The 25,964-nt window shown below is 36.0% G+C and overlaps 1 protein-coding gene and 1 pseudogene across 2 annotated transcripts in view; both read right to left on the reverse strand.

The window, feature by feature from the left end:
• SGCG (sarcoglycan gamma) overlaps positions 1 to 25,964 on the reverse strand; it is a 258,739-nt gene that overhangs the window by 155,114 nt on the left and 77,661 nt on the right. The gene's annotated exons all lie outside the window — the stretch shown is intronic.
• Positions 19,766 to 20,062, reverse strand: LOC114054396 (annotated as a pseudogene).

The following is a 25,964-nucleotide window of genomic DNA, read 5'->3' on the forward strand; positions in this document are numbered from 1 at the left end:
GTAACTAGAAAAACAAAGCTATATTAAATTGGTGAGATATCTTTCTGTATATCCCTCCTCCTCTACTATTCTTGAAATCTGTGTTATAATCGTTTGTTGTTGTTGAGTTGTTCCAGTCCTGTCTGACTCTCTGTGACCCCATTTGGGATTCTCATAACAAAGGTACTGAAGTAATTTGCTGTTTCTTTCTCCAGCTCTTTTTACAGATGAAGAAACTGAGGCAAATAGGTTTAAGTGACTTGCCTAGGGTCACACAGCTAGTACATGTCTGAGGCCAGATTTGAACTCCGGAAGGCAAGTTTTCCTGGCAGTCATTATACCATCTAACCGCCCCAATCAAGCCATAAGAATTTCTTGATCTAAAAATTAAAAAAAAAATTCTTTACAGTTCTTGAAAATGATTTAAATACAGTCCTAGCAACTGTTTTATGAACATTTGTGAAAATTAAGTTATAGATGTGGCTAGGAAAGGCACAATTTAATAAACCAGATTTAATAGAAAATGACATTTCCTTTCATCCATGAAATATATATCTTAAAAAAAGAAAAGAAAAAAATGTTGTTTTTAATTCACGTCTAAAATAAGAATATAATGACTGAATATAATTAAATGCCATTTTAGAAAAATTAAAATAGTTACAGAAAAATCTATAGGTAAGCAAGTCCTTACCTATAAAACAAAGGGCGTTGGAATAGATCAATGCTGTTGAACTCAAATAGAAACCCATCTCTGGGGACTTTAGATGGACTTAGAAAATGACAAATTAACATTAACTATATTTTATTGTATTTTTACTTATTTTGTTAAATATTTCCAATTACATTTTAATCTGGTTGGACAATACTCAGTGGGCTGGAGTTTGACTCTACCGGTCTAGATGATTGCTAAGCTCTGTTTTAGCTTTAAATTCTTTTTTTATTTTTTAATGAATTTATTTTATCAACAATCACTTTCATAAGCTTTTGAGTTTTAAATTTTTCTCCCCCTCCTTCCCCACCTGCTTCATCAAGACGGTGATAGGCTATACATATACATTCCTATTTTCACATTAGTGATGTTGTAAATAAGAATTAGAACCAATAGGAGGAACCACCAGAAAGAGGAAACAAAACACAACAGAAGAAAAAAAATAGCAAATAGTATGCTCCGATCTGCATTCAAACTCTATAGTTCTTTCTTTGGATGTGGATAGCATTTTCCATCATGAGGCCTTTGGAGATGTCTTAGATCCTTGTACTGCTGAGAAGGGTTAAGTCTATCAATATTAGTCATCCTACAACATGGCTGTTCCTGTGTATAATGTTCTTCTGGTTCTGCTCACTTCACTCAGCATAGCTTTAAATTCTTGAAGTCCCATTTGGTTTCATACATCTATCCTACGTAATAACTGTGATTCATATACTTTCTGGAAAAAATACATTAGTCTAATTTTCTAGCTGAACTTCTTTTTTTTGGTTCTACTTTTAAATGCTTAAAAATCTACCAATGGTCTTTTTATGCTTGTAACAACCCAATTAAATACTTGTTGCTGTATTTATTATCATATTGTCCAGTCACCACACTAAACCATAAATAAAATACAAACATTCAATACAGCTTGATCATATACTAGTTTTTCCTTAGTTGCACGTATTACATCAAGGACATCTCCCAGAAAGTTTCCCATCTATGAATTTATATTTATACACACATATATTCACACACAAGCCTGAAACTTAATGCTGTATAATTTTAATGGCCAGGGTTGTTCCTGAAGAAAAGATAAGAAAATTCACCTTATCCCTTCTCTGCAGAGGTGGGAGAGTATGGATGTGAAACAACTGCATATACTGTCAGACTCAGTTGATGTATTAGTATTTAGTTATGTTGAATTATTTTTTTTTCTTTTTCTTTCTGTCTTTATTTTAGTTATAATTGATGGCTTGGCCAGGCATGGTGATAAATGCCCATAGTTCAAGTTGAGGCTGGCGGATTGCTTGAATTTGAGAATTCTGAGTTGTGGTAGGTCTAAAGCCCATCAGGTTTCCACATTAGGTCCAGCATTAACATTGTGATAATCTCAGAACTGGGGTGAGGTGGAGGTGGGGATAAGGCTGACTGTTGCTATGATTGTTGTTCAATAGTTTTCAGTTGTGTCTAATTCTTCATGACTCCCTTTGGGGTTTTCTTGGCAAAGATACTGGAGTGGTTTGCCATTTCCTTTTCCAGCTCATTTTCCAGATGAGGAAATTGAGGCAAACAGGGTTCAATGGCCTGCCCAGGATCACACAGCTAGTAAGTGTCTGAAGCCAGATTTAAACTCAGGAAGATGAGTCTTCCTGACTTCAGTCCAGGCATTCTATCCACTGCACCACCTAGCTGCTTACCAGGCTGCCTAAGAAGGGACAAATAAAACCCAATTGGGAAACAGAATAGGTCAAAGTTTCAATGTTTATCTGCAGTGATGCTGGGCCCATGAATGGCTACTGTGCTTCTATTCTGGGCAAGATACAAAGATCTTCTCTCTCTCTCTCTCTCTCTCTCTCTCTCTCTCTCTCTCTCTCTCTCTCTCTCTCTATATATATATATATTTTCCCCCCATTTGTGTATGTGTATACATATATATGTATACACACATACACACATGTGTGTGTATATATATCTATGTCTACATCTATCTATCTATAGAGAGGAAGAAGAGAGGAGAGAGAGAGCACTTGCTGGAGGACTGGAGGACTATATTTAAAAAAAGAAAATGAGTCTACAATGAGTCTTAGTACAAGGTTCCCTCTGAAAACTCTCCAACCACCAAGCAAGAACCAATAGAATTATAGAATAACCAAATGTGAAAGCTCAATTAGAGTAAGATTAAGGTTATGCATACTCCTCTAAAACACAGGCAGAAATAGAAACAGCTTCAGGTTTAGCAGAGAGCAGCTGTAATCATAAAGCTAAGGCCAATCTTTATGTGTGTGTACAATGTGGAAAAGATTACTTGAGCTGATTTTTCTTCTCCTAGCCTCATGTGATTAGCGATCACTGTTATTAGTTTGGTTTAATTTTCAAATAGACAATGATATAAATAAGTTATAGAGATGACAGTTTAGAAAATTGGCTAACTCAATTTAAGAAGAGAGGTAAAGTATTGCTGCCCCAAACTGTAATCTTCAGATGAATGCCTATAGATAATCAATGTCAATCCAAATTAAGACCTTTCTGCCAACAGAAGGAAGCCAGCTTTTAGTAACTTAAAAGGGAAATAAACAATTATAAAACATAGGATGTACCAGTGACCCTCTAAATAAATCTTGCTTTATAACAAGAGAACTTCCACCCTATAATCTGGAACTGATTTCATCCTGCCTGCAGGGCAGTGTTTTTCTGGTTACCGCTGTTGCAACTTAGAATCATTCTCTCAGGTGGGTTTCTATGATTAATCTCATTTAGAGCAGAACTTTGGAAGGTGTAAGGGTGAGAATTTACTATTTTTTTTTTTGAAGAAAATTTGCCCTAGTGCCTCTGTCTGACTTTAAAGTGCCCAGAATGAATCCCAGAGGCCTGGAAAGGAAAACCATTCTTCCCTCTCTTCAAACTATATCCATGAAAATTACAAGTGTAAATTATAAGTGCTGTGCAAAAGTAAGTTATCATTATTATCATTATTATTTTCACTTGCATCAGGCTTATTTAAGGATTAATAAATGCTTGGTTTAGGAAGAAAATTTTTCAACTATATAGCTAAGCTATATAAGCTTAGCTCAACTACCACTATCTTTCAAAAGGAAGAGAACATTCAGGAAACATTTGTTCAGCTTAGTTGAGACAGCTGGGTAGTACAGTGGATAGAACACTGAATATGGCTTCAGGAAGATCCTGGGCAAGTCACTTAACTTCCCACTACACTATGGGCTCCTTGAGGGCAGGGACTGTCTTTTACCTTTCTTTACATCGCTAGTGCTTAGCACAGTGCCTGGCACATGGGCACTTAGTAGATGATTATTGACTGACTGACATGACAACTTTTGTCTACTTCAGTTCTCTAATCTATAAAATGGGAAGAATAACAGGATCTTCCTCCCAGAGTTGTGAAGATAAAATAAAATAATATTTGTAAAACACTTTGTAAATCTCCAAGTGATAACTAAATTCTATGATGGAAAACAGTATGCTAAAGTAGATATGAAAACACTACGCTAAAGTATATATAAAATATCAGATAAAGCTTGGCCTGAGTCCTCATAGATAGAGCTCACAGTCTAGTGGAGGGATAGGAGAAACTTAACATTAAATAGTATTTTAAAGAGAGGTCTGTAGGAGGTCATTATCATTGTGGGGAAATTAGAGAGAAGGGGACTTTTGACATGGGTTTCGGGTAGGGGTCCAACAGACAAAAATAACGAGGTAAGGATAAACTGAGTAGCAGTGCACAGTACAGAGTCATTGGACAAAGAGAGTCCTATAGTTAAACTTAAGTACACAGGATATAGAGGGATAATAACACGAGAAAAGGTGGGAAAGGTAGGTTGAGTCAGATTATTGAAGAAACTGGCATAGATAGCATACAAAAATATTATAGCAGTAACTTCCTATTACTTTTTCCATCATTCTTGAATATGAGCAAGAAGGAAGTGGGCCAAAGGTGGCATTATAAGAAGGGTCTCTTTTCCCTTGTCCTCTCTTGAATAATTAATATATTTATAATAAAATGAGAGATATTATGCGCACTTGTCTTTTGAAAGAAATGACAGATGGTGAAAGTAATATAGCTCGCCAGTAAATATAGATAATTGTAGCAGCCAAGAAAGCTACGTTTGGCATAACATATAGTCCAATTGTAAAATGCATGTTATTACTTTTAGTTTGCATAAAGATACACACAATGTATATATGTACATATTTAAGGTATAGTACTATGCAGATGGCATGGTTAACATTGGCTGGAGTAGTTGGAAAACTTTCATCTTTGCTTTTTATCTATCTACAAGGCTCATATGGCTTTAGAGTGTGTCAGCAGACTTTTCTATAAAAGAGCAGCTATGAGCACTTCCCAGGCCAGCCTTTTATGTAAAAAGTTATCTATGTGGTGGGTGTGATTCTAGGTCATAGAAGTCCATGACTCCAAAATAGTTCCTCTACTGCTGTCTTGTATTGCCTTCTTGGCAATGCAGTCTTTTATGTTAAGCAGGAGAGGCAGTTTGGCACTGAGTTGGCTCTGGAAACAGGAAGATGTAGGCTCGAGACCTCCAACTGAAACCTACTGGGTATGTGAGTGTGGGCTAGTCACTACGCCTCTCAGTGCTCTAGTCCTCTCTCTAAGATTGCATGGTACAGACAAGGTGCTGACCTATATTGGTAGAGGGAGTCTCCTCACCTGGGTGTTCCCTATGCTAATGGATCACAGGTCCTGTTCCTGTATCAAACACTGCCCTCTCCCTGTCCTTTTCTTTTAAAATCTAAGTGGTCCTGGGGATGGGTGAGTGGTGGCAACATCGCTAGTCTTAGTCTGAAGAATTTAACTTCATATGGATGGGGCCGGAGCACCAGTCATCTTCTGAATGGGGAAAATGTTTATAGAATGGGGCAGCAGCATGAGCTGAAGATGGATTTCTCCTACATGACAGTTGTCCTGTACATTGCATCTCTACTCCCAAGCAGGAACATATCCTCCTCTTCATGTCTAATTGAACCCTGAGGTTTTCTATTGTCTGGTCATTTTATAAGAGTAGTCATTCAGTTCTATGCTAAGCACACTGAAAAAGTCCTCAGGACATAGTCATAGCGAGGGAAAAAATACACCCCCATCCCCCACCCCTCCACTAGAGTGGAGGATGAATCTTGACAGTCTCATACAAATTCTTCAAGGCCTTTCCCTTTGAAGGTTTATAATAGCTCAGTCTCTCTCTACAACTCAGATAACCAAGCTGTTTTTAGAATCTGAGGGTCATAGAATTAGAGCTGGAAGGAAAAGAAAGGAAGGAAACAAGCATTATTTAAGTGCCTACTAGGTGCCAGGCACTGTGCTAAGCACTTCACAAATATCTCATTTGAGCCTCACAATAACCCTGGGAAGCAACTGCTATAATTATCTCTATTTTACAGCTGAGGTAACTGAAGCAAACAAAGGTTGAGTGAATTGCCAAATCTCACAGCTAGTGTTTGAGACTGAGTCTGAACTCTGGTCTTCCTAACTCCAGGCTCAGTGCTCTATCCACTGCATTGTCTAGCCAAAGAGAATTTATGCTCATTTATTCTAATCACCCCACCCCCACTCCCTTGCTACATTTGAGGAAACTAATACCTGAAAGATAAAGTAATTTGCCCAACTTACGCAGATGGTTAGTATTTGAACCTAGGTCTTTTCAATCCAAAGCCTCTCTACCATGTTGCCTCTCTAATACTGGGCTGGGCATCCACAGCCACAGCAGAGGAGGATAAATGCCAACATCTGGTCAAACCATGGTCTGGGATCTTAGAATCATAGATTTGGAGATGGAAGAGACTTTAGAAACCATGAAGTCTAAACTTATTTTACAGACAAGGAAACTGAGGCACAGAAAGTTTAAAAAGATTATTCAGAGTCACAGAGTCACATTTAAGGTAGGATATGAACTTTTATCTTTATGACTCCAAATCCAGCATTGTCTTCACTACATCTAATCCTACCCAAATCCCAACTAACCATGTATTACTTTTATTTAATTCAGTAGCACTCCAACTAGTGTTTCTTGAGAATACTGGACAGATGGTCACTAGAAATATACATCTAAAAACTAAAAATCCCCAGAAAACAACAACCTCCAGTTCTGAAACTATAACTAACACAAAATTATCCAAAGCAAAAAGGTCACTTGGAACTAAGAGTTGTTGATGAAAAAATGTGAAATCTGTGCAGAAGGAAATGATACAGTCTAAGTGAAAGTGAGATCATTCACCAGGGCACCAGAAAAAAGAAATCCAAATTAGCTCTCCTCAAGTGAAAGATATGCTAATAAACAGAGTTGTCTTTAGGGCAGAGAAAGCAGGACAATCAACCTAGCCTCTGGAGGTCTGGGGTACAAGAAAAAAGAATGGAAGCTGCAGATAGGGGACAAATCATTTTGCTCAAGGTTATTTATGGAAATACATCATAGGAACTTCAGAAAAAGATATAATAATAGGTCATATCTCTATGACACTTCAAAAAGCATGCCCCTACTTGTAACCAAGGCAAGGCAGATGGGACTGTCCCTTAATCTCTTGGACCTCCTCATCCCATGTCTTCCTGTACCCCATATACCCTCACCCTTTCTATCCCTTGATTTTCATTCCAACAGTTTTGATAAGTAATTGCTGACTTGACTTTAATGTGGGATTTCTTTCACTCTCTTTTTCACTTTCAATCGTAGCCTTTTCTGAAGATAATATTAAAGGATCATAAAGCCCTTTCTACATTAAAATATTTTAATATAAAATGTATTATGTATATATTTTAAATATATACCTTAACATAGTAAGGGCTTGTGATTTTTAATTTATATATTATTTATATTCACATATTATGGAAGGAGCTAAGCTAATTCATGTTTGAGTTTTTGTCCTTACACATCAATAATCTAATGGAAGCCTAAAAATATATATGGCATTTAACTAGCCAATTCTTATTATAAACTGTTTGTATAGGAACTTACCCTCTTCAGTGCTTTGTAATGGCCTCAGCCTCTTGATTTTTAGCTTTTGGTGATGTGTATATGTTAGAGTTAATTAAATGTAGAAAAAAAAAATAGCTGTCTAATTAAGCTAGAGCATCCTACAATGTATTTCCATTAAGGTTTTTAAAAAATGCATTTATGGTCCATGGATTGCTACCTTTATTTCTAAATTAGATAAACTGATAATATCCAGACAGAGAGGGATAGAGACAACTGGTTATTCAAAAGAAAGAAAAGCTTCCAGGAACTTGAAACCAGGTAATTGAGAATCAAGATATGGAGAGGAGCATGAGGACTAGGGACCCATTACGGACCCAGCATGAGGATTCTACAAGGAGAGAGGGAACTTTCAGGTCCTATCATACCAGGAATTGTGAGCTGCCTCAGCCATTTGGCTATCCTATGTGTCACTACCATTGTATTCTGGGCTTGAAGCCACTTTCCTTATGGGTGTTGTGTGCGTTGGTGGGAGGGTGCACTCCAGGTTTATGAGAGGAATATTTTGTACCTACTGTTCTTAGTGTGCCATCTTATTCGTAAATGCCTTTGCTAAAAGTTGATGGTGTTTATTGGTTTATTATTAATGGGAATATGTAGGAGTAGTCACCAAAGGGTTACCTCTAGAATGTGAGATAGCAATCACCATTCTATGGATCCAGCCTGGAAATATAAGTAGATGGCCCAGGTAGGGTAAGTGACTTGCTAAAGGCGACAGAGAGAGTAAGCAAAGAGGAAGTATTTGAATGCAGGTCTGCCGACTCCAAAACCAATGCTCTTTTCATTGTACTTGGATGCCTTGATATCATACTCAACAATTATGCATGAAACAAAAATCATAAAAGCAGAAAATTTTAAAAAGAAGAGTAAAGAAGTAAGAGTTATAAATAACCATGCAAATTTTATCTGATTTTACTTTGTTCAATTCAGCAAAAATAGTATAAAAACAACTATGTGTGATTCCATCTTCAACATTTAACTAACTTAGAAAATTTTATATCTCATTTACTATTTGGCAATTTAAATCTATCTATAGTGTCCAGGATGAACAAATAAATAGGAATTTAATTTCCTTCATCTTATAACACTCCCCTCAAAATTTCAATTATTTGAAAAATATCACTTGACAAGTCTGACTCATAGTTTTGAGGGTGGAGAAGAATGAAGACCATAGCGCTACTAAAAGGTAGAATGATTCCTTTCCTTTAGAGAATCATCAGATGGATAGTTTTCTTTCTGCTTTCCTGCTCCTCCCTCAGATAATTTTTGAAAGCTCATTGGTACCTCATGCATGATGTGCTAAGGCAACTGGACTGACTACCTTCTCACAGAATGTTAATTATATCTGAAATTATAGCTCCCTGCTCTATTCTTCCCTTCTGGGTATTATATAGGGTTCAACAATAAACGATGTCACTGGGAAAGAAATTCTTATTTCCATCTCACAATTATAGTCCCTGCATGAGCTGTAGTTTATTGTCATTATCATAAACATTTATTGAGCACCTGGTAGATGCAAGACACTAGGGATACAAAAAAAAATTACGACAAAGTTCTTGTAAAGTTTTTAATCTAGTTGGGAAGGCAGGATCTGTTTCAATTTTTCAGGTCATCATGATATCTTCCTCCCATCCACAGTACTGAATCAATTCAAAGCAAATCCAATAATCTCAGAATTTCAGAACTGGAAGACCCTCAAAGGTCATCTAATCCAATTAAAACCTGAATGCAAATCCCCACTAAAATGTAAATGGCCATTCATCCTTTGCTTGAAGACTTCTAGTCATTCCCCTGGACTCTTGTAGCCCTTATTTCCTTAACATTTATTTGGTACTTTGTACTTTTAGTTGTCTTTTTTGCGTGCAATTTCCCTAATAAGATTGGAAGCTTCCCGAGGAAAACTGTCATTTACTTCTTTAGAATTGTGTCTAATAAAAAATGCTTAGTAAGTATAAATAAATGAGCACAAAAGATGGGACTAGTTGACCAAGAGCAAAATCACTTTAGTTTTTTGGTTAATTTTTTTTTTGTAATCAAAGGAAGCTTAATAGTATCTAATGAGACCTTATGCTTTTAAGTTTGTATAGCACAGAATGGATTTTTAACAACTTTTAACCTTGATACACATTCATAATTTGTCACTATTCCTTGCTTAGGATCATAGACTAAATTGAACCCTCAGATTTTTTTTTTTATCTGTAAGTATTCCAATAACCATTCTTAACTTCCCTGAGGCTTTTGCTCTTTCTATCAGTTCTGGTAGTTTTACAATCATCTCTCATTTCTTGCTGGAATGCTAGTAACAATTTAAGACATATCAAATGATACCTTGCTGTTCCATGGTTCACAAAACATTTTTTCTCGGAAACAAGAATGTTTTTTATCAACAACTGCTTTTTTTTTTTTTTAAGGATTTTAGTTTTCTGTCTTCCAAGATCACCCTCATAGTTGGATAGAAAATGTTTATTACTGATACTGTATTTCTATAAAATGCATAGTTTCCTAGTGATTCTGATTGTCCATACATACCAGAGGAAAAGAGTGGGCTATTGTAAACTCTCTGAGGAAGGCCCTCCAGGAGATTATCTTGAGTAATGATGGGGTTTAGGGAACAGTGAGTCTACGATTCATCTATTAATTTGTTTCACACAGGGACTAACTTCATCTCTTTGCTGGCTGATTTAAGTGCCCTTGGCTTTTTTTTTCATGTCACAAAAAATTTGCAATATATGTGCATATACACATACACATACATGTGCGTGTATGTTTTATCTGAGATTTTATGCAATCAATTTAAACACCATACAAATAAATCTTGATGAAAATTTGCAGGTAAATTTTCACAATGGTTTAAAGAAGGAGCCTCAGAACACTTATATTCTTAATTTGGATGAAGGGAAAGAAATCACTGTGGAAACACTTAAAGAAACCAGTAGCATTATCCTTGAAATAATCGAATAGATAAATTCCTGAAAATTCTATTATTAAATTGATTAAGCAAATCCCATTTTTCTATTGACTCTACTATGAAATCATAAATGTGTTTTCCTGGGGGGAAATGGTGCCTAAATGAAATAAAGTCAGACTTAAAATGGAGAAAATCCTTTAAAAAATCTGACATTTAAAGGGAAAATGACCTAATAAAACAACAACAATAATATACCAGATATTAGTAATAAAGCCTTACTATTTAATGAAAGGGAAAATATAGTGAGATACCATCAATTCATAAAACTTACTCTGCTTCATATTTTCCCACTGGAGATTTATCAGTGTGTAAAGACTTAGCAATTAGGTTGCTTTTCTTCAGCCTCAAATTTTTTTTAATACTTTGAACTTTATATCTAAAGTGATTAATTTACCCCCTTTCCTACCAATTGAATTTGCTGGCCTCTTTCCAGACTCATCTGCTCAATAACAATTACACAGCCTGTTTGGATAGGAGGAAATAGCAACTATGACTAAGCACTGAGGTATATAATCCTTAACAATGGTGTCTCACTCCAGGGTCATAGAATCATGCACTGTTCTCCAGTTGGACAAGTCCTCACAACCCATCTAATTGAATCTGCATCTGAAGAGGAACATTTCTGTCTGAAAATTTTCAGAAACAGGGAACCCATTGCCTTTTGAGCCAGGCCACTCCACTTTTGAATAATTGACAGTTAATAGAGTTTTTAAATTTTTTTTAAAAAACTATATCAAGGATCAAATGACCTTACTCTAACATGGAAACATTATGCTTAGTCTCTTAGTTTTGCCCTATGGGAAAAATAGAAAAAAAAGTCTTCTACATGGTAATTTATAAAATATTTGGAGAAGACAATCATGTCCTGCTTACATCTTTTCCAGGATAAATATCACTAACTCTTTCAATGGACCCTCATATGACACAGTTTCTAGTACTTCCCACCATGTCTGCTATCATCATTCACTATTTTGTTTGCATTTTTCAATGTTCTTCCTAAACCCTAAGCTTCATGCAGTAACTGAGATGTTTCTGCACACATTGAATTGCCAGGCAACTAATATTTTCTTTTAAAAACACTGCTGGCTCTGTCACTATTTATAGGGCTGTTTTTGCTCTCCTTTCCTAATGCTAGATGTATTTTAATTGGTTTATCAGTTGCCATTGTATCGGTCCAGTTAGGTTATATGATCCTCGCTGGCTGTGGGCCTCCTTAGGAATTAATCACATACCCTTTTTATTTTCAAATGGTTGGGAAAGTGAAGATCAACTGGAGTGATTGCTTTACGAGAGTCATCTAACCTCAGAAACCTGAAGTTGTTACATAGACTCAAAATTCTATGGATGAAGGCAACATCGTTATCAGGAAAGGAAAAACAACTATGTAAATAGTGACTAATGATGATAAAATTGATAAATTGATAATTGTACACTGATAAAATTATACTAAGCACTGTTGTATCATACAATTAATAAAAAAATTAAAAATTCAGATTTTCAATTTTTATTGGAAATACTCAAAGTTTGTATGTTTAAAACCCAACTTTTAAAGTTCTGTGCAGTTGTCAGGTCATGTAAATTTTTTTCTATTTAGAGAAGTAGCAGGTCCAAGTAGCTGCAAAGAGAATTAGAGGGAATGCCGTCCTAAAATGCAGTGTCCAGAATGGAAGACAACATACCAGATGTGGTCTGTCAGGGGCAAAGATCAGTAACACTATCACCTTACTCATCCTAGACATAATGTCACTATTAATGAAGCCTAAAACTATGTTAGCCTTTTATTTTTTAAACACAATACTCCAGATGTGGTCTGAGCAAAGCAGAGCCAAGTGAGAGAATCACTTTCTTATTCCTGCAAGTTATACTACTGAATAAAGCCCTAGACTTTTTTCTTCATTCATTTCAAGTTGTGAAGTTAATTTTTATACCCAAATATAAGACCTTATATTTGTCCTTTTTTGAATTAAATTTTATTAGATTCAAGGAAATCCTTCCCCCTCAGTGTTATAGCCTGTCAAGATCTTTTTGGATTAGGACTTTGTTATCCAGTATATTAGCTGTCCCTCCTTAGCTTTGTGTCGTTAACAAATTTGATGAGCATGCTTTCCATTCTTTTATTCAATTCTCTGGCAAAAACGTTAAACAGTATAGGGCGAAGCCCAGATTCCTGGGGCACTTTTCTTCAGTCTGGCCATTCAGTAAGTTTTTTTTTAAACATGCTTTTTTTTTTTTTTGTGAGGCAATTGGGGTTAAGTGACTTGCATAGAGTCACACAGCTAGTAAGTGTGTCTGAGGTTGGATTTGAACTCACGGTCTTTTCAACTCTAGGTGTAGTGCTGTCTCTGCTGCATCACCTAGCTGCCTCTGTATTTAGTATTCTTCTAAGCTGTCAGATTAGTAATATATATTTTTTGTATGAGAAAAGAAAATAAGGTTTATTTGACAAAAATCTATCCTTCATGAAGCATTCCTGCTTTATCATCATTATCTCCTTTCTTTAGATGTTCACCATTTAAAAAAAAATCTGCACGAGAATTTTTTTTTTTTTGGGCAATTGGGGTTAAGCGACTTGCCCAGGGTCACACAGCTAGTAAGTGTCAAGTGTTTGGTCTGAGGCTGGATTTGAACTCAGGTCCTCCTGAATTTAGGTTCAGTGCTTCATCCACTGCACCACCTAGCTGCCTCGCCTGCATGAGAATTTTTCAACAATTAAAGCAAAGTTCACTGGCAATGGTTTAGATGATTCTCCTCCTTCCTTTCTTCTTTTTCTTCTCCTTCTCCTTCTCCTTCTTCTTCTCCTTCTTCTTCTCCTTCTTCTTCTCCTTCTTCTTCTTCTTCTTCTTCTTCCTCTTCTTCTTCTTCTTCTTCTTCAAACTAGGACAACCCTTGGCTTTCTCCAACTTGATGGTGCCTCTCACATTCTCTACAACCTTCCCATTATCATAGCCAGAAACTTGGCAATCACAGCAATCAATTTTTTATTTTTATTTGATAGTACTCAACAACATCATTCCTATCAGCCAAGTGGCTTGGATTTGTCATTGCTATACCCTTACTTGTCTTTGAGATCAACTCCCCATTAATCAGTTTGTATTATGTTCATTCTGGTTGTTCTCTTTGCAGAGAAAACAAGATCAAAATATCAATTGAGAACATCTACTTTTTTCTTTGTCAACAGGTCATACTATCCCACCCACACGAAATATGTTATTGTGCTTAGAAAACTGCAAAGGCACTCCATTACCCCTCACATAACTAATCTATTTCTTTTGAGGAAACACAGTTTGCTGGAAATTGAGCTGCATTTGGATTCAGAAGTGACCTGGACTCTAGTCCCACCTCAGAGACTTATTAGATCTAGGCTTTTAGGCAAGTCATATCCTACCTGAGCTAGAGTTACCTCATTTATAAAGAGAGTTTAGTGGCACCTAGCCTAAACAGTAATTGTGAAACATAAGATAATATATTTGGCAAACCTTGGAATGCTTTAAAAATGTCAGTTATTATTATTATGTGGTTAAAATATACTCTTACAAATTTATATTTCAGCTGTTTCCATCTCACAAAGTCTCAATGATATTTCCTTTACCATCTTGCTTTTCTTTCTCTAATTTACCCATTGATTATTTATACTTTGTGTATTTCTATATAGACATTTGAAGCAATGAGTTTTATTTCTGACCCTTCCTTGGATATTGTCTCCTAAGAATTATTTATCCTTTCTGCTGATATTCTCCTTGTTTCTCATCTTCTTCCATTTTTAATTCAAAGACTTTCATATCAGATTCACAAGTTTCTAAGCAAATGTGTGTGTGTGTGTGTGTATACATACATATATATATATATATATATATACATACACACATTTACCAGACCTTGCTAGATACATTTCATCCTTGGTTAAAAGCCAGTTATTTTTATGTCATAAATTATGGTTCAGAAACCGAAATCCTATATTCAGATACCAACCATCTCATTTGGTCAGATGCGACATGTAGGTGGAACAATGGATAGAGTGTTGGACTTGGAGTCAGGAAGTCCTGAGTTCAAATTCCACCCTAGGCATTTGCTATCTATGAAACTCTGGATAAATCATTTAATTTCTGTCAACCTTTGTATTTCCATATACAAAATGGGGACAATAACAGCACCACCTCACAGTGCTGGTGTGAAGATCAAATGAAGTAGCACCTATAAAGAACTTTGTAAAATTTAAAATACTATATAAATGCTAAATATCATTATTTCCCAAATCTGTTGTCCTTCTGGACAACAGTAATAATGAAAATGCCAACCATGTCACTGAGGTCTTCAGTTTCTTGGCTACTTTTTTGTTTGATGGGACAGAGAGGTTGCCTAGAAACTATTATCTGATAACAATAAGCAAGTTAAGAACTCATGCTTGGGTTGACCATTTTCTTCCAGTCTAATTGAAATAAAAAATAATAGCTTGTGTTCTTATTAGGTGTGCCTTAGCAAAAAATTCAATACTCAATTAAGCAAATATCAATAAAATACTTACTACCCCCTCAAGACATCCCATTCCAGTCCTTGGACACCTTAAATTTTTTTTTGTTTTTTTTTTGTTTGCTTGTTTTTGGATGAGGCAATTGGGGTTAAGTGACTTGCCCAGGGTCACACAGCTAGTAACTGTTAAGTGTCCAAGGCTGGATTTGAACTCAGGTCCTCCTGACTCCAGGGCTGGTGCTCTATCCACTGTGCCACCTAGCTGCCCCAACATCTTAAATTTTTATGAAATGTCATTTTATGTTGATCTCACCAATAGAACTGAAGTTCTTAGAGGGCAGGGTCATTTAATTTTTGCATTTGAATCTCTAATACCTTGCACAGTGCCTTGAAAAACAAATAGTTGCATAATAAGCACTTGCTGAACTGAATTGATCTAAAATTTCTTTCCCTGTAGCTTCCATCAAGTAATACTACTTCTCTGGGATCAAGGATAACAAATCTAATAATCCCTCTTCCATATTATTCTTATTCAAATAGTTGAAGTAGGCAATTTTGTTCTCACTAAATTATCTCCGGGTTTTTTTTTTTTTTGGAATACCTATGGAATACCTTTGGAATTCCTTCAACCAATCTAAATGTGACATTTTCCAAGCCCTTAAATATTTTGGTCACCTTCCTTTGAACATGCTTCCTATCGTCAGTGTTACTATGAAGATCTAACCCTCAGAACTAAACTTGGACACCATGTGCCTAAATCATTGGCTCGTTTGTGATATTTTATAATGTAGATGTTTGTATATCCATCATCTCTGGCTCTTTAAGGATAGGGAATATTAAACTTTGTATCCTGTATAGCATCTAACATGGTAAGTGTTCAATAAACATTTGTTGAATATTACTTAACTGGCTTCCATCATTCGTGGTGTGTCATATTCAGTGGCTAGCTAACTTGAGAGCTCTGATAGACTGAGGAAGAATGACTCATAACACAGAAAGGTAAGAATCATACAAATTAATTTGAGGAGGGAATGAGCAAGAATAATTGAGGAAATAAAGGGGAGGTTTCACGGAATTTGTAACATTTGAGATGAATTTTGAAGGAAAATAAGTATTCTGAGGGTCAGAGATGAAGAGGGAATTCCAGGCACAGGAGACTGCTTGTGAGAATGAAATATATGTGAGATGTAAAGTCAAGAGCGGAAGATGGCAGGGCAGTTAGGTGGCTCAGTGGATAGAACACTGGCCCTGAAGTCAGGAAAACCTGAGTTCAAATCTGGCCTAAGACCAAACACTTGAAGCTTCCTAGCTCTGTGACCCTGGGCAAGTCATTTAATCCCAATTGCCTAAAAAAAAAAAAAGGTGGAACAGGGCTACCAGTCCAATTTGGCTAGTGTCAAACCTTTTAATTGGGATCATATGAAAAAAAAAAGTCTGGAAAGATAGGTTAGAGCCAGATTGTGTAAGTTAGTGGTATCAAACACAAATAGAAATGAATTTTCAAGGGCGGCATTGACATTATGTTGTTCTGCATTTTAATTTGTTTTGTTAAACCTTTCTCAATTGCATTTTAATCTATTTGGGAGTGTTGGGGGAGGGGGAGATTGTTATGCCTCTAGTGTAATGCCTTAAATGTCAATGTGTTGAATTTGGTTTTTATGTAGATAGTTGGGGGGGTGGTGAAGCTGGGGAGTCATTGAAGGTATGTCAGCATAAGAGAAACATGATTTAAACTATGCCTTAGGAAAATTATTTTAGCACATATGTTCAGGATAATTTGGAGAGGATACATACTGAAAGCAGGGAGATTACATATGAGGCTATTTCAATAGTTGAGGGAAAATTGGTGATAAAAGCCCATAACAGGATTGTGACCATCTGAGTAGAGAGAGGAGGATAGGTATGAGAGATATTATGGATGTAGAATTGACAATCCTTGGTATCTAATTGGATATGGGAGTAATGAAGAGTGAGGAGACAAGGATAACTGAAGTTACAAAGCTGGGTGGACTGGGATGATGGTGGTTCCCTCAACAAAAGTCAGGTTTGGAAGAGCTAGAATTAGTAGGGGGAGAAGATGAGCTATGTTTTAGATATGCTTATAGGATGTCCATACGCGATGTCAAACTGTTGGCTCTAACAGGATAGACAGATTTGGGCAGCTTCTGTGTAAAAACAATGATATATATTTCCATGATTTCAATGAACAACAAGAGAAAAAAAATTAGGGCGAGTGACAGAAACTTAGGGGTCACCTGTGCTTAGGTGTAGGAGATGTATAATGATTCAGCAAAGGAGAATAAAGGAGGAATAGTTAAATATATTATTGATTATACCTATCTAGCTTCTTCAAACAAAATTGGAATCTCTTAATATAGTCAATGTCACCTTATCCATAAGAATCTTTCTACTTTTCTTGGGACTAGAATTAGATATGCACAATTTGGAAACTGTTTACATTTTTCTGGCAAGCTACAATGTAAAACATTAGGATATAGTCCAATTGCAAATTCAAACATACACTGCGGCAACTTTTTCTATGTTAAAAACATCATAATCTCATTTATATCATTTAGGATTTGTGACAACACTCTTCCTCAAACCCATAAGGAAATTACCAATTCATTATATAACAAAGTGAAGTCATTATTCTAGACTGCCATGTTATTCTTTTAGCTTGTCTTTGGATAAATCATGCATAGACAGAAAGAATATAATGACTCTGTAGTTAATTTAAAAATTGCTTATGACACTTACAATGAAAAATATAGGAAATATTTTATTCCTAATTGACATTAAATGGATTTTCAAAAAAATGTTTATTGATATTTAAAAGGTTCAATTATCCTCAACTACAGACAATGACTTATGAAAATCCATAAAGAAACAAAACTAATTCACTGTGATAAAATAACTATTATTAGAGGCATAATGGCATGAGCACTAGCCTTGGAATCAGGAAGGTCTGAGTTTGAATCCCATCTCTGATGCTTACTAGTTGAATGACCAAGGGCAAGTCACTTCTCAGTTTTCTCATGTGCAAAATGGAGATAACAACATCTGGTGTGCCTGCCTCACAGAATGGGGTAAAATACACTCAATTCAACAGTTGCCTATTGAGCACCTAGGCTGTGGGGACACAAACATAAAACAGTCCCTGCTGTCAAAGAGCTTACATTTTACTGAGAGGAAATGATATGTACAGATAAACAAACATAATGCATGTGCATACACACACATGCATATATTATATACCTGTAACACAGTGTATATATATGCACATAATATATTCACATATATACATACACATGTGTATTTCTATACATATGTGCCTATACACATTTGTTGTGTTTATATATAAAGTTTCCCAAAAGTCTTAATGCAGTTTTAGGTTATTAAAACCAAATAATAAAATTGCATCACACATACATGTGTGTGTGTGACACAATTTTTGTTGGGGGATCACTAACCAAGGCAATCAGAAAAGGCTTAATGAAGGAGGTGGCTTTTATCTGAGGCTTGAAGGAAGCTTCAAAGAGGTAGAGGTGAGAAGGCAGAATGTTCCAGGAATGGAAGACTACCTATGCAAAGGAATGATGATGGGAGATGGAATGTTGTATGTGGGAAACAGAAAGTAGACCAGTTTGGCCAGAATGCAAGAGTACTTAGGAGAAGTAATGTGAAATCAATCCTAAAAGATGGGTTGGAGCTAGAATGGTAAGGGCTTCAAATGACAAACAAAGATGTTTTTACTTTTACCTTAGAAATGATAGGAACCCACTGAAGTTTCGTGATCATGGGAATGACACGATGAGTGACCAGATATGTAAAGTGCTTTGTAAACTTAATAAATGTTAATTACTAGTAATATTGACTTGAGTAAACACAACAATAATATAAGAATTTGAATTCTTTACACATCATGGTATATATAGGCTAACATGTAAAACTACGGTACATAGCCCTCTCTGGAAAGAATATCTATTGCTTCCATCCCTCACCCACTTTGGGATTCTATTCTTTTGGGTACATATAGCCTCATCTGGTTGCATGGCCTGAGGCTGGGGTAAAGACAATGCTTCTGAGTATTCTTTTCCATACTGAGGCTATGTCTATTCAATAAATAATTTGTTGAAATGAATAAAGAGATTTGAGGAGAAACAAGATAGAGGGGAAATGGTAAAGAGAGATAGCCTGAGGGCAACTGAGAAGGAAAGAAAGGAAAGAGAAGAGACAGAAGAAACAGAAAACAGGAAAGGAGAGAAATGGTAAAGGTGGAGAAAGTAGTAGAAGGAGAAAGGGTGAGGAAGAAAAGGAAATAAGACTAAAGAAAAAGACAGAGGAAAGGTAAAGGACAACCTGGGATTAGAGAAAGGCTGAAACACCTCAGGCCAATGAGAAATAGATTGGCCCTAATTCTCCCTAAAACCAAGGGTTCTCTTCTCAAACTTCTTCCCTGAAACAAAAGCTCATTTATTTTTTTTTCAGTTTTTACATTTTTTATTTGGAAATGTTTATATTGATGAAGAGAAATTGGATTTTTGAGACACAAGATATCCATTTATTATAAAACAAGAGACCTGGAAATTATTTACGTGATGAAACAAAAGATTTCAGAACTTCAGTGGAATGGGCAACTTTCATGAAGCCACTTCATTAGTGATTTCAGTACACATATTTCCCCAGAATTTCACTATCTCTAAATAAGAAATAGTCCTTGTCTTCTATAACTACTTTGGTTTCATCATATTCTGGAAGAGGAACTTTCACACTAACTGGTTGAATTTCTCCACTCTTTCCTTTAGATCCTGATCCAACAGCTACTACCTTTGCCTGTAATACTTTTCCTTGGGATTTTTCTGGAAGCATAATACCTCCTTTGGTAACAGTCTCAGCTGCACTCCTTTCAACCAAAACTCAGTCAAGGAGGGGAAGAAACTTTCTAAAAGCCTGGCTTGCCATGGCTCTCGCAGTGCTCTGCAGCTGTCGCTCTGGCTCAGTCCATTCCCTCCGACCCTCCCCGGGCACCAGTAGACTCGTAGCCCCATCAGTGAAACACTTGAACGTCCTAAAAGGGAGATGAACTCTTGATTTTTTTAAAGAAGTATTTCCTTCTAAAGCTGCAGTATGACTAAATGGTGGAATAAAGCAATTTCTAAAAAATTTGAGTTTTCGGTATCCCAAAGGGGAATAAAGAGGTATACGGTGGGTCTGAGTAGGCTGTAACAAATTACCAATGAAGTACCGGGAAAGAGAAATGGCTTTAAGAATACTTTATGGGAGATATATGAGAAGAAAAGGTCAGCCAGTTATACAGCAAGAATGAGGGATGAGCAATTTATAGTTGTCGTGTTCAACCGGCCTCTACACAATGCCAGGTTGATAAAGGCTCCAGCATGCCAGGATGCCCTTGAAGATAGTTTACAGGTGGACACAGACAAGAGTCTCACATGATAAAAGAGTGTGGAAAGAAGATAAATTGGGATGAGATCACATTAATAGATAATAGATCTAGAGATGGAAGGGAGCTTAGAGCCATCTGGTCCAATCCTTTTTAAAGAAGAAGAAACTGAGGCTTAGGGAGGTTAAGCTAGCAGTGTCACAAAGGCTAATTCTTCACTGCTAAAATGATTTGTTGATAAACAAATTTACAATGTAATTATTTAGTCGTAAGAAGACAGCAATCATGTTGTGGAGCTTTACACAAGTAAGAAAAAAAGTTTAAATGAAGCTAATTCACCTTGACAAATCTGTGGTTTTGTAAACATCACCATTCCCTATGTCATGGAATAGGAAACTTTCATGAGTTGCAGTGGTTATGTATGAACAGCTGAATTTTCCAATAAAGTTTGATTCTTTCTCGGGCTTCTCTGGCTTCATTCAAGTTCCAATTAAAATCTCACCTTCTAAAGCAGGCCTGTACAACCTGTGTCCCACCAAAAGATTTCAGGTAGCCTGTGAAAAACGTAGTGGAAAACATCCTCTACATTTTTTGTGGGTTGCAGTTTGTGCAGGACAGTTCTAAAGGAATCCTTTACTGATCTGCTTAGTTCTAGTGCCTTTTTGTATTGATTATTTCCAATTTATCCTGAATAAAGCTTATTTGTACATAGTAGGTGGTCTTAGGGTGGGAGTAGCCAATCAGGAGAGGAGAGTCCTAAGGTAGAGTTTTCTCACAGTGGCAATGTGACTATTGAGGGGAAGGAGACAAATTACAGAGAAAGTCCAGGCATGAATGAGGTGGAAGTCTTCCTAAAATGGTGGTCACAGGGAGAGAGCCAGTAATCAGGAGAGGAAAGTTCTAGGGTAAAAGTTTTTCTGGATGACATGGCAGCAGGCAAGAAAAAAGTGGAGGAGGAGTCTGGAAAGAGAATCCAGATATACTTGTTAATGTTTTATATGGGAATATATAATCTTCCATCCTCTTCCTCCATAACGATTTGCAAATTAATTTGTATTCTAAAATAGTGTTGCCCTGGGTTCTCATATCTATATGTATATGTGAACACACTCTAAATTTCATTTTCTTAGCACATCAGTCACAGGGATTTTTGTACACCTATAAATTGTTAAACATTTTAGGAGGGTTTTTAAATTAACATATAGTAGACATTTTTGAGTCATTTTTTTCCAGAAGGAAAATATGTGTATGTATGTGAAGATACACATACATACATATATTTTCCTTTAAACATGTTTTTTAGACCCAAAGTACTGCACATTTTCAAAGTAAATTACAAATTACAAAAAATGAAAACTGTAGTTTCTATATTTGATTTCCAAAACAACTCAGGCTTAAAAAAATTACCGTGTGGCATTTAAAATAGGTACAATTCTAAAGAAAAGCATATTATACTTTTTTGTCTAGGAGTATGGCATTCCTTAGCATTTTCATAATATGCATACTACTTCTCTACTATCTCTCCTCTCTAGAAGCTCCTAATTACCATAGCTAACACAAAACAGTTTGTATGTGTAAAATGTTGTATGGTAAAATGGGGCTATTATTATCTCTAATTATAGAAGAAGAAACTGAGGCTGAGAGGTTAGGTGACTTGCCCTGGGTCACAGAGCTAGTAAATGTCCGCTAAAGGATTTGAACTCAGGTTTTTATTATTCCAAGTCTGACATTATATCCACTAAACCACATTATTGTCTCAAGGTACATAAATTCCTATCTTTAAGCCTAAATCAAATGCTACCTCCAACAGGCAGCCTTCCCTGACCCCTCTAATGACCTTTCTCCTCAGACCTCATAATTTCATTTTACAACATTGTAATGGACTTATCACATAACTTTTTGCAGTATATTTAGCTGTTTTTATGTCTCATACTTCTACTAGACAATAAATTACTTAATGGCAGGGATTGTGGCTTATCTAAAATTTATATCTTCTCTAACACTTAACCCAGTGATTTGCACACATTAGGTATCTAATCATTGAATAAATTGAATGAATGAATAAAAAAGATGGATGAATTATACTGAAGAACTCCTTCCTTAAAACCTCTCCTTTTCTTAGTTCAACTTTATTCTTTAAGAAGCAACAATTCCTCTACTAAATTTTACTCTACTTGAGTAGGGGCCCATGATGGATTGGAGCCTGTCACATGAGGTTAGTTCACAAGAGATTTACTACCAGAAGTTTGGCCTGAGGGGGTAGAATTATTTTCTGACATTGTAACAATCCATGAATACCATCTACTAAGTCATGGGAGGATTGTATTATTCTGGTAAAAGTGTACCCATATCAAAGAAATCACAGATCTTTTGAAGTATTAATAAAAAGTTAATATTAAACATAGCCCTTGTGTGTAATATGAATCTTTATAATTGGCACTAAATGTTACTTAACTATTAATGAATGAAATGCATTATATGAGCAATATCTATTTCATTTACAATATTAAACCTTCAAAGAAATAGCCTGCTATGAAAGCTTTTTGGCAGAATTGAATATGTTTGACTCTGTCTTGTAGACAATGACCTTCTCTTGAAAAGCTGAAAGAGGAACAAATACATTAGAGCATAGAGGGAGTAAAATCCATCAAGTCTTTGGATCACCTGAAACATTATTTAATTTAAATGCAATCTTGATATGTCATGAAAGCAAAGTGATTTATTTTATAATAGATGGAGTTTTCTAAACATTGCATTTTTGTATTAATCATCTTGAAAGTTATTAAAATATGGTGGACATATTTGAATGTGTGTGCTTGAAAAAATTTTAAATAGCTTTTTTTAAAGGAAAGAAAATAAGTTGGTATACTTGAAAAAGTAGAAAAGTGATGTGTAAATCTGTGCATGACATAGTTCAACTTAAAATAAATACATTAGAAAACAAGCCACTTTAAAATAGATCTCATCCATTCAAAACCTTCTCCTCTCCACCATAAAGACTTCTGGAAATCAGAAGTCTTAAATAAAAAAATAAAGAAGGAGCAAGTTTTAAGAGAAGCATGTGCTATCCACTCAACCTGAGGCAAGGCCAGATTTAAACTTAAAGTGGGGGGGGCAGAATCTTCACTCTGGAATTCTGAAGGTAGGAAATTTACTTTAAATGTCACTTCTCTTCCCTTCTTCCTTTTCTCTCTCCCTATTCTCATACTCTGATCTTTCCTTTTCTCTCTCTCCTAGGAAGGCTGAGTATCTTCATTCTAGTTTAACTGAAAGGGAAGGAATAAGGGAAATGGCCAAGGCAGTGGTTCAATCAGTTTCAATGGTCAGGTATTCACTTGTCAAAACAAACAGGTGTATGCACCAGTCTTTGATGCATTAGGACTTTCACTATCTTCTGATAAATGCATGACCAGCTTTCTCCTGTTGAGTTGAGGCACACTTTCCACCTTGGCAGCTTTAGCAAGGGCATTCTGCCTCTTAGGCAAGAGATTAACATAACCTACACTTGATTGATTTAACATGATCAGTAGTACCATTAAGTGAACAAATTATCAAATCTCATGTAAAAGGAAGAGATATTGATGCTGTAACCTAAATATACTCCCCATGAGTCTTTTCATTGACCTTTGAGTCAAGTACCACTTTAATTCCTCTGAGACCATTTTGATCTGCACAACTTGTAGTCATATAGAATCACTGGGAGAAAAATACTGTTTTTTTTTTTCGCCTTAAAGATACACAGCAGAATTATTGAAAGCATTGTTGTTTTTCAGATAAGATTCAGCTACATTTGCTGTGAGGCAGCTAGGTGGCACAGTAGATAAAGTGCTGGGCCTGAAATCAGGAACACTTATCTTCCTGAATTCAAACTTGACCTTAAACACTTACCAACTGTGTGACCTTGGGCAAGTCACCTAACCTAGTTTGCCCTCAGTTCCTCATCTATAAAATGAGATGGAGAAGGAAATGGCTAACTACTTTTGTATCTTTGCCAAGAAAACTCCAAATGGGGTCATGAAGAGTTGGACACAGCTAGAACAATGGGTAACAAATTTTGCTGCTCTTCTTTTGTTTTGAGTCCAGGACCTCTATGGTTCCTATCTGGAATACATATAAGGATAGAATGACTCAGAGAATCTCAGACTTAGGGCGGACCTTGGAGGTCATATTGTCAAACCTGTATCTGGACAGGAATTCTCTCTACAACAACCTTGACAATTGGTCACATCATTCCCACTTCATTACCTTTGTTAATGGGGAACCCACAACCCTCTGAAGCAACGGATTCCAGTTTTGATCTGCTCTGATCACCAGGCAGTATTTCTTAGTTCTGCCTCTCTGTAAATTCCAATCTACTGGTCTTAGTTGAACCCCTGGAGCCAGGCAGAACAAGGCTAATTTATCTTCTATGATACTTTTTTTCAATCATTTCAGTCATGTTTGACTCTTTGTAACCCCCATTCAAGGTTTTTTTGGCAGAGATACTGGAGAGGGTTGTCATTTCCTTCCCCAGCTCAGTTTACAGATGACTGAGGTATAGGGTTACACAGCTAGTAAGTGTCTGTGGTTGAATTTGAACTCAGGAAGATGAGTCTTCCTGACTTAAGGCCCAGCACTTTTATCCACTGGGCTATCTAGCTGTCCCCCTTCTAGGACAGAGATATGAATATTTGAAAATAATCTATTATGTCCTCTTTGAATTTCATTTCCTTCAGGTTAAAGACATCGAGTTTCTTCAAGTGGTTCTCATATGACATGGTCTCCAATTCCCTTACCACTTTGATAGTTTTCATCTAGATTGTTTCATTTTGTCTATATCCTATAAAATAGAGGACCCAGAATGGAGCACAATATTGTAGATGTGATCTGAACAAGGCAAGTTACATAATGACTCACCTCCTTTGGTCTATACAGAATGCCTCTCTTAATGCAGCCTAATGTAGCAATGTTAGCTCTTTTTTATGGTAGAGGATAGTTGCCATTTCATAGTGTTGACTTGATGGGTCATTTAACTTTATGTCACAATCTGTGCAGTACATTTCTTTCATCCATTTTGTTTTTCCTATATGCATAGCTAGGCTAATCTCTTCTGAATGATCCCAGATCTCATTTACATGTCTCTGTAGCATTCTGGGACTTGGAGTAATCATCACAATGTTGAATTATGTACAAGATATCTTACCAAATGACTCTGGTGACCATAGAGATCCTTGTTCAATGCAGTAATATTTAGTAAGGCTCCAAAAATAAGCTGGTGCTAGATTATGAAGTATTTTAAATACCAAATAGCAGAGATTATTCATGATAGTTACCATATACTTCCTAAATATTATTTTTCCAAGGAAAATATTCCCTCATTTCTAAGATACATAAGGAACTGATTCAAATTTATATGAAAAGAAGTTATTCCCAATTGATAAATGGTCTAAGGATATGAACAGAAAGTTCTTAAGGGAAGAAATC

The sequence above is a fragment of the Vombatus ursinus genome, unplaced genomic scaffold (genome assembly GCF_900497805.2).
Source record: "Vombatus ursinus unplaced genomic scaffold, bare-nosed wombat genome assembly UNPS02014813.1, whole genome shotgun sequence".
Classification (NCBI taxonomy): Eukaryota; Metazoa; Chordata; class Mammalia; order Diprotodontia; family Vombatidae; genus Vombatus; species Vombatus ursinus.